The 16486-nt window shown below is 38.4% G+C and overlaps 1 long non-coding RNA gene across 1 annotated transcript in view; it reads left to right on the top strand.

Annotated features, from left to right (window-relative positions):
• Positions 1–2894: 2894 nt before the first annotated feature.
• The window catches only part of LOC133278305 (uncharacterized), a 62531-nt gene continuing 48939 nt past the window's right edge, over positions 2895–16486 (top strand). The window contains exon 1 of the long non-coding RNA XR_009746512.1: positions 2895–3073. This is a non-coding gene — a long non-coding RNA (uncharacterized LOC133278305). The remainder of the gene's footprint in view (positions 3074–16486) is intronic.

Here is a 16486-nt window from a genome sequence, read left to right as displayed (position 1 = left end):
ATTTCATTTATTTTAGCAAGTTTCTCAGTTTCAAGAGCTTCAAAACAGGATATCAAAGGAACTGAAATTTTTCCTTATTTTGCATCAGGATTTTTTTTAAGATATAATATACGATGGTATCTGCTTCACAGTGCTATGCAACTTGGTCACAAGCTATCACAAGTGACCTATAAACCAGATTTATTTGACACTAAATTCAAGCTGAAAACAACTTCCCAGAATCCTAGAAAAGGTAGTGAAACTCTATATACTCACTCCAAGGAGGCATTCACACACACAAATATGCATACTTTTATGCACAGATATCACCATGTATCATATTCTTGCTGACCATCTGTTTGCTTACTGTGAGCTCTGAGATGATTCAGTTGCTATGCCTTTGGGGAAAGCACTGGGTAAGACCTGCATGTAAATGTGCAAGGACACATTTGGGGATACACTAACTCCTATGTGCTGGGACCTGACATGCTATGCCTGGCTCTGTCTATCCCATCAGTCCTCCTGGTTGGGCAGTCAAGATGTCTAAGAGATCCATTACCAAAACTGGAAGAGCAGAGCCATCTTACAGCGAGGGAGTGAACAAATAGACAAATACAAATTCTGGCTGAGTTTAGGTTGCCTGCAGGAGCTGGGTGGGGTTCAGCACACAGAAAGCAGCTGGCTTTTGGTATCACTTAGCTCAGAGGAGCAGATACAATTGCTGTGTCTTTGTGGGACAAGGCAGAGAATAAACCAGAAGCATACAAGCAGAGGCTGTAGCTACTTTTATTTAGGTGGGAAACATTAGTTTGAAAAATAAACACCCTTAAAAAGTGAGGGAGATGCTGAATCCAAATTGCATAATAAATAAAAGAACCCTACCTTCACATATGTCACTCTGGTGAAATGGGGCTGTCAGAGCTGGAGCTTAATCTAAGGCAGATTTACCTGTGCATGAAAGAAGTTCTATAACAAGTACAATATTACATTACCAGTGCATCTCCACTTATTCACAGGTAGCACAGTTGTGCATTTCAGATAGGTCTGAAAAGACCCTGCTGCTGGAAGTCATGAAGCTTTTCATTTATATTTCCTCAAATCCAGATTTTATGTAGCATTTTCTGTGTCTTTCCTAATGCACAATGTATCTCTGTCAGCCTTTATAACTGAAAGTATATCACTGTCCTAAATACCTACACTGCTTTTTGTGCAATGGATTTTATTTCTGTCCTACTTTAGGAACTTTCAGAAATGTTGTCATGGGTTGGGAGCTGAAACCATCTACTTTACAGAGGTGTTCTGTTAGGCTTTTGTTACCAGGCATGTGAAAATCAGGGCTGCTTGTAAGAAACTTCACCACTGTTCTCTGCTGTACAAAGAGCTGGCACAGGCAGGCCCCACAGTTGTGTGCAGTCACATGCAGGATAGAGGCCTAGAATTTTTTTCTGTGAAGTCAGTTCACAACTGCTGGCAATTGAGATCTATTTTCATTAGGGCTTTTCCTTCTTTTTCTCCTTCAGAGTCAGTGATGAAGGAAGCTCTCAGATCTGCCCTTATATTTTTGTCCCAATGAAATAGAGCTTCCTATGGCATTTTCTTTGCTCCAGAGCTATTCATCACTAGCACTGTGTTGATAATGTGATGACAGTTGTTGCCAAAACTTTCCTGTTCACTCTAAATCTGTTTTTCTTGGTATGAAAATAAAGATACAAAGCTCAGCAGAGAGAGAGCCCTCTGTGGTATGAGAGCTCAAGGTGACTGGGACAGAGTAATTATCCAAGGACAAACCCTGGTGTGGGCGGGTGGGCAGGCAGCATTTTCCAGATTCCAGAGGGGAAGAGGAGAAGAGGGGTGTGAGGCTAAAGGGGGTGGGCTGGGTGGGATGTGACTGCTGGGGGCTGCAGAGAGAGCCGGTGCTCCTCTTCTACAGGAAAATGAGCAGCCAGCAGAAACTAGATGCTTCTCACTATGGGGTGAGGGTGGAGAACCCACCAACTGCTGAGACAGTCAATAGGCATATTATTCATCACACATTGCTAGGAGATTAACTGAGCAAACGTTCTGACAAAACTGATTAAAGTCTTCATCCTGTAACAGGAGAACAAAGAGACACCAAGTTATTACACCCAGCCAAATGCTGGATGATGATTACATGTAGTGGAAACACAAAGTACGCAGTAGGTTCCACCCCCCCCCCCCAAACTGAGGTGACTGTCTCTTTCTTTATCATGTAGCATTGCAAGTTACAGTTTGTAAATACCGCTACCTACTGAACATTTCAAAAGCCAGATTACTGAGATGTAATAGATAAAGGACACCACCCCTTAGTTTGCTTCTCTTAAAATGTTATCTCAGAGTCTTATCCTGTCTAGAGTAATCTCTCCTGTGAAGTACATTCTTTCCCAGTATTATCGCTGCTGTTTACAATTGGAGATACTTAAAATGAGCTAAATACTTGACTTCCCCTTATAATAAAGTTTGGATAGCACTCTGTCAGCTACATGTAAACTTTGAACGTGAGTGCTCCCTGTATCAGTGTTTGCTCTGGTAAAGGGGAAATGGACATGATTTTTTACTGTGTTCACTAATTACCACAGTTTCTAGCCTTGCCACATCCTAAAACAAGAGAAGTAGTATCAATCAAACTCAGCCACTTAATTGCCCAGTTCTGAAGACTGGGGAATTCATGAAAGAGAGCCTGAGAAAGGAATTCCTTTCCAGACAACTCTGATTGTTTTCTTTTGACAGTCAAAAACTCACTGGGTCATGGAAGTGATCAGACTAAATCTGTCAAGTGTCTACTACCTTTTAACAAGTGCCTGTTAACAAGTGTTAAACCTGAGGCACTGCTGAAGCCTAAGCACAGAACTCAGCATTGATTTAGATATAACTATGTGTGTTCACTGTTTCTCAGGCATGAAAAATCTCCCCGTAAATCGTTTTGGTAATGTACAGAGACTTTTGGAAAGGAAGGCCATGGTCTGTCAGGACCCTGAGACATAAAACTAGACACTGCGGCCCCCTGGGGAGTGAGTAGCAGGAGCTGGGCGATGCCACCAGTGGCTCTTCCCTCTCTAAACCCCTGACTCTGAGGGTAAGTACATTACAACTAATTACGTCTTTGGACTGTGCTGACACGAATAAACCATTTAAGGTTAACTGTCATGCTTCTTAACGTCATAAAGCCTCCTCTTCATAGAATTAAAGCCCTATTAAAATTGTGTCAAATCATTCCCTTGTGCTGGGTTAGTTCCTATAAAATGGTCTAGAAATGTTGGTTTTTTTGGGGGAAGAGTTGGGTGCATTCACTGTAGTAGTGTCCGAGTAATCTTTATTATAAATGAGTTTTTCATGTGTCAGAAATGTTGATGTCAAGTATGCAGTGGCTTTTGAAAACAAATGTCATCTAGTGTAATAACAAAGATCTGTGTGAACATTAGGGAGAACATTGGTATGGTTAGGAAGGCTCCAAGACTGTTAAATAATTATATTTTGCTACCGCATGGGGGTTTTTGCTTAACCATTTGTATTTATTAACTTTACCTTAGCTGTGGTTGTCAGTGCCATCTTTTTAATATAAACAAAGAGGAAGGAAGTAGCAAGTGATAAAAAGATCTATTTTGTTAACCCTTGGTTAGGAAATGGCTCACATGTATTAGAAGCAGATGCAATAGAAATATTAATACTAAATCCAGCAAGATACTGGTACAGTACAGTAGTACATACACTGTAATAATTTGTAAATATAACTCATATACTCTTATATATTCTTATGTACATGAACATTTTATGAACCCAGTTGATGCGTTGAGGTGTAGCAGTGAAAAATTAAGAAAACCCTAGAGAACTGCAAATACCTTACGTAATTTATTGTTGATTTTATCCTAAGTTGTTAACTAGCTTTATCTAGCAACATGTTGCAAGTACGTCAGCGTTTCATAGCTAACATAAATCTACAAAAGATGGTGTTAACTGTTGGTTTTTTTTCTGTTTTGCTTTTGTTTCATTAAATAGGAAGCTTCTTTATGAGTCAAATTATTTGTGCAATTTTGAAAGCACCCCAATAATTAGAAGATCTTTGAAAAGGCAAGCATATACATCTGGATTGCTTTGGCAAGGCAAGGAGCTTTTTGAAATGAGGAAACAGCTTCTCTTTTAAAAAACCTTTTATACCCTTGTAAAAGGCAATAAAATATATATCAAACATAGATGGTACTGACTGCTCTTTACAGTTACTATTAAGATTTATGGTCCCTGAAGTTAAATATTGACTTTGGCATCACCTTGGTCAATATTTATCTCTCAGATCAATAAATCTTAATATTGACTGCAACTGAAGTCACCATTCTGCCCAGTGTTACTGCTGAATGATTTATATCAATATATTTTCCTGTCCCCTCGATATATCTTTTACTTTCCTGTGTTCCTGTTTGGTGATCTTGGAAGATCTTTTTGCATCAGGAAACTTTTTCTCTGCATAGAGCGTTGTCCTTCCAATCCGGTTGTTTTACTCCTTTCCTTATTTCTTTATACGTTCTACCATAACTTCATGAACCATCTAAGATAGTTTATGGCATGAAAACATTTTTCCCAGTGCCTAAGTGAATGTATAACTTGTGAGAGCATACTAGGCTGGATAATTTTCATTGTGATTTTACGTACTGGAAGTTATAATCATCATAATCATCCTAATCAGTATTAGTGCTTTCTCTTATTGTCCTTAAATTTCTATATTAACATTTACTTTCCTGCCTACCAATGTTTTCACTCATTTATTAGAATTATAATACAATTGAAAATTACAGTTTATTTAAAATTTAATTATTCAGTCCTATTTGGCAAGTTTTTTATTACTTTGATTTCTGCAACACAATCCAGTCCATGAAGAAGTTAGAGACATGATCACAACTAGCTTTTCATATATATAGTTTTTCTATTATTGCTGGAATTTTTGTATTAGCAGGATCTTTGAAGCTAGTTGAACAAAGCTCTTTTACCAAGTCCAATTGAAATTGAAGTTACTAATGAACTTTTCTGAACATGATATATAGATACTTATTAAGGCAAAAATAGGTTGCTGTCTACCTTCCTTGTATTATCCTAAACCAAACCTTGAAAAAGATCTTTTTTTTTTTTTTTTTAACATAAAAGATATGTATGTTATTTCCTGAACTGTTTTCTCACCAATGGAAATGTACAAGCATGTCCCTGGCAGTGTTCAAGATAAGGTTGGATGAGGCCTTGGGTGATATGGTTTAGTGTGAGGTGTCCCTGTCCATGGCAGGGGGATTGGACCTTGGTGATCTTAAGGTCCTTTCAAACCCTAACTATTATGATTCTATGATTCTATGATTCTGTGATTCTATGTTCAGTGGAAATTACCCTTTCTGCTCTTTTTTTTTTCTTTTTCTTCTGTTTCTTTCTTACTGTTCTGTTTTTCAGTTTCTAAAAAATCTACCTTTCTTTTGTTCCCTTGTGCGAATGCTGTCTGTGCCCTGACTGTGCTGCCTTGCGTCAGCCCTGGTGCATCACTGCTCTGCAATCCTGTCCAAGAGGCTGTGGTACAGAACCAGCCCCAGCACTGTGTGCCCGGTGTGAATCACAGTATCATCCACCCATTCAGCCTTTGATCCAGTGTTGCTCTTTTTCTGCGATACATCTCCAACCACAGTGATAGCTTAATTAAGCAATAGTAATATAGATGGTCTCTCCATCCATATCAACTCCAAGAGTAGGCATTTGAATACAAAAGGATCCTAATTTTTTTAAAGTGTAATTCTTTCAGATGTTTGAGACTGTAAAATGTCTGTATGAGTTGTGCTCACACTTGAACAAAGGAAGAATAGGAGTTTCAAGAAACTTCTACATTTTATTTCCACCACTGGGAAAAGCTAGAAGAATGATATTGTTAAATAATGAAATGAAGAATACTAGGCTGCTGCACCCTACTGAATAAAATAGCTGCCAAACAAGGTAATATAGAAACATTCTCTAAATACTGAAATGCTGATCTGTCTAACAGTATACCCTGTGATGATTAACTGCTTCTCAGACCTCTAGGGAAACAAGACTGAAAATGCTGGTGGCCTTGCACCACACATCTTGCTCTGCTCCTGAAACTGATGGTTGCTGATGAGGACAACAATGCTAATGTGGAGCAGTGATGGATTCTTTTATCCTCTGATGCAGCCCACAGGCTTAGAACACCTCACTTGATGTGGCCTCTGACTCCTCAGCTAACTGCAACAGGGCTGAGTAAAAGTGAGGATGGTGGTAAGACCATGTAAAATTGTAAGAAGAATTTATCTCCCAGTTGTTGAGCAAACAATAGAAGGACATTTCTTTTATAGGTCCTGATAATGAGCAAATCAAATTTGTAGCCACTTAAAAGCATCTGGGCACATGTGCCATGTTTCCAAGTCCTGCTTTTGAAGTTGAGACTGACCTAAGAAAACTATGGTGCTTTCAATGGCAGATAGAGATATGAGGCTGGAGGGACTGATCTGAGAACAAATTAGAGCAATAAAATATGTTTAGCTTGGATAAATAACAGCTAATGGATTGGGAATGCATATAACTGACAAGTTTGGAGAAGGCTGTAAACAACAGCAAACTCAATGACAATTCCAAATGTTCAAGTAGATTCAGCTAAAGAGTAAGAGATTGTTTACACCAATAAATTCACTTTTATAATTATGCAGCATAATTATACAGCATAATTGTAATTATCCTGGAATTATTCTGAAGGAAGAGTGTCCACAAGGGGAGTTATGCTGATATAAAGATACTACTGAATTTCCCTGTGTAGACAAGCCTCAGCAAAAGAAAGGATTGTTTTTGTATAAAGCCTCTGTGCAGCTACTGTTACTAGTACCACAGTGCAATACAAAACAGAGAATGTAAATTACAGGCATAGCTTTTAGTTGATTGAATCTATCTAGTTCAAGCCATGTCCCCAGAGAGAGACCTCCTACAAACACCGGCTTGTGTGACACTTATTCCTATTTTATATGAAGAGTCTTTGCACTTTTCAGTCTCCTGATTCGCCTGGGACTGTGTCCTGCTCTGTAGTTTAGCTCAACTAAATAGTTTGCATGACAATAGCTCACTCTCTGCCTCTATGGCACTGACATCCACAGCTATAAGGCACTTGTCCTGAAGGTGATTTACTCCAGCCTATTGCTGGTGTGTTTGTATCTAATAGGGTTTGTTTTTTCATACTTCTCTAGATTTTAGTTAACAAGCTTTAAGCTTCCTCTGGGAAGCTATATTATATGCCTAAACCTGTCTGCAAAATGTTGTTCTGCATTAATGGTACCAGAAGAGCCAAAGTGGTATATTCCCCTCAGTTATGGATGCTCATATACAACCACATTTATAAACCATTTGCACGGCTTTGTTCTCTTTGGCCATCTCACTGGACTAGAATACAAGGTTAAATGAGTATGCTGTCAGTGAACAAAATCTATCAGTTCCATGACCCTAGACAAGCAATGGTGCAACTGCTTGAGGAGGAATATTGAGGCTTCAGGATAATCCGAATGTCCTTCTTACAGTGTATTTACAAGGAGATTTATTGTTATAATCTGTTTAAGATTTCAAACTGAGCTATCCAGAGCAGTTTAAATATTTGAAGGAAGGTTGTCCTGGGTTCAGCAGTAGCAGTCGTTTTTCTCCTTCTTAGTAGCTGGTGCAGCTCTGTGTTTTTGACTTTTGGCCTGGGAACAGCGCTGATAACACCGATGTTTTTAGTTACTGCTCAAGTGTTTAGTCTGACCAAGGACTTTGTGAGTCTCATGCTCTGCCAGTGTGGAGGGGAAGCGGGGAGGAAGCAGAGACAGGACACCTGACCCAAACTAGCCAAAGAGGTATTCCATACCACAGCACGTCATGCCCAGCACATAAACTGGGGGCAGTTACCCCAAAGGGCTTGGTCACAGCTCTGTCAGGCTGGGTATCGGTCAGCGGGTGGTGAGCAGTTGTATTCTCTTCCCTTGTTGTTTCCTTTATCATTATTATTATTGGTGGTAGCAGAAGTGATTTGTGTTATAGCTTAGTTACTGGACTGTTCTTCTCTCAACTCCTGTGGGAGTTACATTCTTTTGATTCTCCTCCCCATTCCTCCGGGAGCTGGGGGGGTGGTTGGGGGGGGGGGAGAAAGGTGGGGGGGGAGTGAGCAAGCGGGCTGTGTGGGTTACTGACTGCACTTAAGCCACGACAAAGGTCCAGAAAGCAAACAGTATGACAAGGAATTGCTGTTATAATTAGTTTGAATAATAACATAACTACTCTTGCCTAGCATTTTTTACAGTCATTTCAACAGGAAGATGATGTCATAATCTTCATTCTATAGAAGACAGGCAAAGAGAAGTGGCTTACCCGAAGTCCCATGCCACTTCCCTGCTGGAAGAAGTAAACTGATGTGCTAAATTCTTGGATAGCTACTGCTGAGAGGCCATGATCCAAGGACATGTTTGTAATGACATATATTTTAAATACCTTAGGAACCTGTGCAATTGCATGAAAGGAGAAGTCACTTTCACTGCTGAAAGAGGAGGTTGGAAATATATAGTTTAATTGAAATAAAGAATTTTAAAAGTCATCTGACTGTGGGATGGGTAAGATAGATAGATTATTCCAGAACTGTGTTTTTCCGTGGCTAAACATTTTGCTGTTTTTTGTTAATACATAGAATTTTGCAAACTTGATTGCTTGTTCCTTGGTCCTTTCTTTAAAGTGACAAGTAATTCTTACTCAGTTTTCTGCATCCAAAATAATGACTCTTTTTGTCTTCAGCTTGTCACTGTGTTTCCTTCTTTCAATTGTGCTAATTTTAAAGTAAGAAAGCACAACAAAAATAATGTAACTTATCCGTCTGTAAACTCTTCCTTGCCACAAAACTTGTGTCCAAATTCCCATCTTCAAAATGGGTGAATGACTTTCATACAACCTTTCTCTTTCTTAGTTTCTGTTTCCAATTTTCTGACATATTTTTGTCACATTCTTCCTCTCCCAGTCTGGGAACTTTAGGTTAGATTCACAAAATGACTTAGGCTTCATCTGGGAAACACTGCGGCGTCAGTGTGATCCCACATACCCAGGTTGTACCTTCATACCATGAACAGCCCCTGGAGAGCTGGCTGTGAATGAGGTTCCAAAAGGCTAGTGGGCTGATCTGTTGAATGTAACTCTGGGGAAAAGCTCAGGAGAGTGTCACACTCCCTGCTGCACCTTTGGAGATCACACTACTTAGCTCTTCTGCATGGGGTTTGCTGAGAACTGTGTGCCCAAACAGATGGAATTAAAGTAATGGGAAAGGTTTTGCCTTTGTCTAGTTCTACAGTGAGCACAATACTCCCCTAGGATGCAGGAAAGCCAGTTTTGTCTTTGTTTCTTCCTTAAGGAGACCTGAGTCTATCTCTTTCCCCTCTTAGAATAATGTCATCAGCACTAGGCACTTGCAGAAGATGTCTGATGAGGCTTATAGATCCACTGCTCTCCTCCCAGTACAGTTCCTTAATCACCTGGGTATTAGAAACTAGCTTAGGTCTCTCTGCAAAGCACATGTCCAGAATGAGGCATCTCTCAGATTAAGCAGCAGATGAGAGGAATTTAGAATCATCTTTGTGTAGAAAGACAGTTTTACAAATTTATCCCTTTCTTCCCTTAAAACTGTTTGTCTTGTCTGTAATTCCAGCTCCATCACTAGTGTGTGGGTTCACCAATTGCTAGCCTGTGGTGCAGAATTCTCCTTTTTCTGAGCCATTATTACATTTACAATTATACTGGCTTTTAAAGACACTACGGCTTTGTCATTAGGCAGAGTTAAAAAGAATGCTAATTAATTCAACCTAGCACACACCTTCCAGAATTTCAACAAAGGAAAATGGGTCTTTAAACAGGATAGGCAGTTGTAACTATAAGCTTCTCTAAACAGTATAGCTCAACTAGCTCAGCACCTTTTATGTTGCTGCTGTCTCTGTACTTACAAAAAAAAAGAGTGAATTTACAGCTTCTGCTAAATTTGCTTCTTTCAAAGGCAAGGTTGGATTGTCAGTCTTTTACATGCATGCCCTCCTCCCTACCCCCCAGGAGAACTGGTTCTAAAAATGAAACCACTTTGTTCTCCTGGAAAATATAAAATTAAATTCAAATCTCAGGTAGAATTCAGATAGTTTGGAATACTTCCTTAAATTACGTTTTCCAGTACCTAAAAGGTGCGTATATTGGAAAAAATGTCCTATGTGCTGGGACATTATGGCAATATGGTATGAAAAAAGATTTTAAAGTATTGCGGCCTAACATTACTAGTAATAGATTTTGCTGCAGGAAAGAAGTCGTCAAGTCAAATCTCATGTTCTAATTGTTAATTATTGTTGTCTTTGTCTCAAAGAAATTCTGAGACTAGGCAGCTTTATTTAGTTAAAATATTCCATGAAAATTCAACACCAATCACATTTAAAAATAAATATTCAGTAGCACAATGAAGAAATAGACAGTACCATACCTATTACATTTGCTGTTCTTGATCTCCAAATAATATTTATGCTTATGATGTCATCTATCTCTTAAAAGTGAATACTGTGTTGATGTAAGCTGTTCATTTGACTGTCCTAGGGAATGAACTCTGCTTCAGTGGGTGAGTTAGTAATGCATGCCTTTCAGCATGTGAACTAATCATTGTTTATAAAGCCCTGCAAATGCAATCTGGTATTTATTTGGTGAAAAGACATAGTTGCAAACTGATTGTAATCCTGACCTTGATAAAATAAGACATAATTTTATGCAGCAGTGATCTCCTGCCCTCCTAGGGGAGCCTTACCAGCTTTGTTTGACATTTGTCTCAGTCTGAAATTTTACTCTGACCTAAGTGTGCATCCATTTGATGAAAGTCTTGCAGAAAGAAAATCTTTCTCTTTAAGGCTAGGTCCCATTCGTATCACCATATGCAGTGTATTTTGATGAAATCATAGTTCTCAACACTGGCATTAATAGAAATTAAAGGTTACACACATGAATTAGCTATGGTAGTTTACTTCCTTGTCAGATGTCAGCTTAACTATGCTAACTGTTGGTAAAATTTAGGCACATGCTCTGAGTATGCTCGGATGTAAAGTAAAGTAAAGTAATATGTTCCTTAGCTCAATCCTGATGAAAGAGTTTGAACTAAACATGCATACCATTGCTCAGCTGATTGGAGGTAACTTGTTCTGCAGCCATAACTTCATTGTATATCTATGCCTCAATTATCAGCTCATATCTTCCATGAGTCTTAGAAATGCTGGTATCAATAAGAGCTAGGTCTAGCAGCTGGAAGTTATGTAGGATTTTATAGGCCTATGTGGACAGAAAGACTGGAAGCACCAAGATACTTCATTTAGCTAACCCTCAGCTACCAGGAAGTAATGCTTTCAGTCCTCAATAATCTGAGCTAGACTGTAAACTTCATGGTAGGGATTGTCACTTAACTGTGTTAGTATAGTGTTGCAGTATAAGAATCAGCCCATTTGAGTAGTGACAGTATGTAAAAATAATTTCTGTTTTATTCTAAGCAGATTTGCTCACTGTAATGTCACTGATCTCCTCAGGCATGAAGAATCTCTTTCTTTTATCAGTCCACATCACTAGCTGTTTGTGCTGTAGATCATGATGAAACATGTTTACATGCATGGACCATATGGCAAATTCAACATTTCAAGCACCTTTGTATGAAGAATATCTGAACTATGTTTAATATCCCTTCTTTTTTCCTTCAACATCAGTCCAAAAACACATGACTCCAATTAGTTCCTATCTATCTCAAACAGTTTATTGGCAGCAATCTGTTCTCAGTATTGCCAAAATACATAAAACTGTTTCAAGTCCCATGATTATTCATGGCTTTCTTTACAATTCAAAATTCGGATGAATACCTTAATATTACAATGAGATGAAAAGAAGTGAAAATTACCTTTAAACTCAGAAAAACAAACCAAACCAAAGCTTGGGTCTAATTAACCTTGGCAAGAAAAGAAATCACTGAGAAAGAATGAAAATCTCTCCAACTCAAAGAGGCCAAAGCAAAGCCCTCTGAAGTCCTTACAAAACTCTCAAAATAGGATTTAACTGGTACATTAGTGCTGCTCAGGCTGATGTTGATGCTCTGTACAGAGATTAATTTTACCCTCAAAAAGGAGGTTTCCTGACAAATACATTCAGTCTGTATTATTTATGTCTTTAAGTCCAGAAAATCCTGGAAGTTCTCTGCTTACTCCCTTATATCTCAATGAATTAGGTTAAGGCAAACATCGCAGGGACTGAGTATTTCCTCATGCCTGGGTGTTTACTGACATTTTAAGTAAGTTCCAAAATTTATGTAGGGCAAAGATTTCTGGGGCTCTGTGTTCATTCTTCACTCCACTGTCACTACTGTGAAATACTTGGATTTAAATAAAGTTAGTACAAAGTTGCACAGAAATTATAGTCAGCTTACCCCAAGGGAGCTAATAAACAAGACAATATAAGCAAGTCCTCAGAAAAGAGTCTTCAAATCATATCCCAGAAATGTACTCTGACAGCTTGCATCAGAAATAAAAATCGGAATTAGGAGCAGGATTTTAAACATCCCTTTTAGGCAGCTCATCAGATTTCATCTCCATTTTAACACAGGTAGAATCTGTTCCAAATATGAGAAGAACTGCCATTTGTAAGTATTTTGATTTCATGTCTCTCTTGTGACTGAATTACTTTGGAGAATGACAGAATAAAAACTGGGGTAACAAATCAGGTGATATTTGAAATAGCAGCTCCCCATCCTCTGCAAACATATGGACAAAATGCTGTATAGGTGGTATCAGGGTACATTCAAAAGAGGAAAAAAGCATTTCCCTTTTGCCTCAGTTCCATGAATCAGATCCAATGCTACAATCAGAACTGCAGTATCTGCAGACAATATCTATACGGAAAGTGCCAGAGTGGCATGTCATGATCTTGCAGGCTGAGACCCCCAAGCAGTAACCTTGTGTTGAAAACTATAGCAGCTTCATTAGCTTCAGTACCGTTTTCACATGTGTGATTACTTTTGTAAATCAAACCACTGGATGAGTGTCTTTCTTCACTATATTTCTCAACATCACTCCAGCTAACAGAAATTGAAGCTTCTCTGAAGACTAAGCCAAGCCTCAAATTATGTCTCAAAAATAAAGAAATTGGCATACTTTTAGAGGGTTTTTCAACACCTTTGACCGTCATTACTTCTGCTGCTGTTGTTTGTGCTTTGCACCATGCTTTCAAAACCACACGCTTCAATGTTGGAATACTCAGTACTTCTGTAAAGGATGGGAAGAGTAGGATGAGATAATCATATTCTATTTTGATTCAGGGTTGCTAAAAGCTGAATAGACAATATAGAATAACTGCAGAATCATGATTGTTCTATGAAGTAATTCCAAACAAAAGCTTCAAGGTCATCCTCTCAACTCCCAGGATTCTGATTTGCTTCTCTTTTGGCTCTGACACTCACTAGACTCTCTTTTTGAGCCAAATCAGTTTATTAACCCAGAAGAAAATAATAATTTATCTTTTTGATATCTTTTTTTTTTTGCCATGTTAGTGAGCTGGTTTACAAAGGAGTATGACAAACACCAGAGCTGGTACACAGATTAGGTGACGGAGTAGGAATGTATGGAGGAAGTGTCAGGACCTTTCCCTTACAGTCACAAGGCACTGTTAGATTTACTTATCTTTTATAACTTACTCCTTCTAGCAAGTGAAAATACTAAGATAAATTCATAACTGTTGAAATGTCGCATGAACTCAATCAATTTGTATACGTTTCATGTGGGATGTTTATAGTGAAACTAATCTTAGAAAGATGTGCTCTGTTTTATTTTCAAGATCCACTTGGATTTCTGCTAGAGTGCCTTTCTACAGAGAGTTACCAAAATGAGAGGTTCAGCACCAGCCTTACATGTTTTACATAGTTACCATTTATATTTGCTAAAGTGGCCTTTCAGGGATAAAAAATAGCTGTATGAAATCTATTCTAGAGAGGGAAATATACAAATATTCTTCAAGTCAGCAAAAAATACTTGCAAGCTCTCAATGAAGTGTTATTCTGCAGGGACATCTACAATTTTATAGGATGCAATTTCACAATTCAGGCTTGGTTTGCCATGTGTGGAGAGCAGGCTGATTGCATCAGGTGGTGGAGCATTATCAAGTCATTGTTAACTCATTGCCACAGAGAACATAAATGGTTTTCCCCACTGCAGTCACTAACAGTAAGAGTCAACTGGTTTGGCAAGCATTTGACACCTTATCCCTCAAAATACTTTAATGTTTCTCTTCAAAGTGCTTTTTAAAGTCCTTCTTCACTCCCATTCTAAATATCTATTGATAGGCCACTAATAAATTTTGACCTTTTTGCTAACTACCAGTTCTAGTAATTCTTGTATTTTGAATCTGTTCTTGGCAGGATCTTAATTTTATTCTGTATTTGCATGATAGCTTGCACCTATTTTGGTCCATAAATCTGACGAGCTGGACTAATGCAAATAATAAATGCATATAATAGTAAGCCAGCTGTACTGGCCTGAAAGTTTATCTTTGTATTATTCAGATACAGATATTGACATATAGACCTACTGTGATGAATCATCACATTTGACAAACTGAGTAGAATAAAATAAAACAGCTGAATTTTAGGAGATAAATATAATGTGCTGAAACAACAGTTCATTCTACTAAGCTTCTACCTGGCAGGAATTAATGAAGGGCAGATACCAGAGAAGGTTGTCAAATCAATATGGAGGCCAGCCTTTAAGCTTATGATGGAAGTGGGGTGCTACAATTTTCACAAGAATTTCTGAATGTGCTTGGGGGTAATGTTTCTTTGTGTTTATATTGTTGGTTTGCTTATCCGCATATGCTCTGTATTTTTCTCTCTGTAGCCCAGCAACATGCCTGGCATATATATATTTCAAATAATATTGTGTATGTAACCAAAAGCTTTAAATTGTTCTCAAAGTAACTTTCAAAACCTCTACATCTTGAAACATGAGGTCCCATGGACCTCAGCTGTTCAACTTGACATGGGCTTGAGGCAAGAGATGGTACCAGTGATTCCTGTGTGACACATAATAGTGAAGCTCCAGTAGCATTCCCTTGCCCACAAGGAAACTGAGATAGGTAATGGCTGTCATTGTACTAGGTCATGAACCCTCAGGAGACAGTGAAATAAAATGAAGCTTATTGGCTAATACAGTAAATTTTGGGTATAAGATTGCAGGCAGGAAGCCTGATCACTTGCAAAAGTGGCATGGGATGTATAAAATAGCAGATGACAGAGAATATTTGTGAAGGTCAGAGGATCACACAAACTTTATACAATAGTAATAACAGTCAGATTTATTATTAGTATTCTTGTTAGCAGATTGGCCAAGGCAAACCGCAGCATGACACAATTCCATAAACTTAGATGGACAAGCCAATATAACTGGGGCTCTAGTTGTCTCTAATGAACCAATTGCCTGATCAGATGTGCAAAGAGATTGCAGAGCTCTTGCAAAACACAGAAATCCAATTGCGTTCTGGAAGTATTCTAATAATAGTAGGACATGACATAACCCATTAGGGTTTTCAACAAGCAAGTAGCTACCTACTGATCAGTCTTTCTGACAGCAAATTACTGATGGGGAAAGATGGGATCAGAGGAGATGTCTACTGTGACAACCTGGAGGAATGTTGAAGTTATCAAGGCAGAACGTAGGAACAGCCACAGTGGGTTGGAACAAAGATCCACCTAAACTGCTACCTGAAAGCAGTCAAAAGTGGATAACCACTTTTGGATAGGTGGTGGACAATCCTATAGTCATAGTTAATGAACTTCCATCAATATACAGTTCATGTGTTTCCCTAACCATGTATATTATCTCTGTGCTTAACAGGTATTAATGTCTTGAACAGGTATTAATGTCTTGTTTTTCTATTACTCTATTTAATCATTTGGGAAACCATAAAGCCTTTTGGCATCCATGATATACTGTGTCAATAAATGCCACAGTTTAATTGTGCTTTTGGAGAAGAGTATCTCATTTCATTTATTTTCAGCATGCCACCATAGATTTTAATTCTAAACAGGCATAGCTGTTCCAGTCATATCACCTCCAATTGTATCTTTACTATGTGCTTTTAACTATGCTGTTACTTGATTAACATGGCTTCACTATGAAAGTTTGTGAGAATAATATTTTTCACAGTAGTGGTAGCAGGGGATACTCCAAAGCCCTTGGTCCAATATACAGGGATGCATATTAATTGCCATCACACAGTATCAGCAGGACAGAATTCCACAGATGTACAGTACAGAAGAAGGGCAGATTTCCAAGGAGTCAATTTCAGATCCCGAAGTGGACCCAAAATGCTTCCCAAAACCCTCATTTTTATTTTGGTAGCCAATTTTACCAGAAGGTCATGATAAGTCTGAGCTCCGTCAAAAGAAATGTCAGGAAAAATATGTTTTTCTATG

The sequence above is a fragment of the Pezoporus flaviventris genome, unplaced genomic scaffold (assembly GCF_033815535.1).
Source record: "Pezoporus flaviventris isolate CSIRO_AGI_PZ_B2104156 unplaced genomic scaffold, CSIRO_AGI_Pfla_v1 ptg000066l, whole genome shotgun sequence".
Taxonomy (NCBI): Eukaryota; Metazoa; Chordata; class Aves; order Psittaciformes; family Psittacidae; genus Pezoporus; species Pezoporus flaviventris.
The sequence above is the reverse complement of the archived record's forward strand: the minus strand, read 5'-3'. Positions and strand labels throughout refer to the sequence as shown.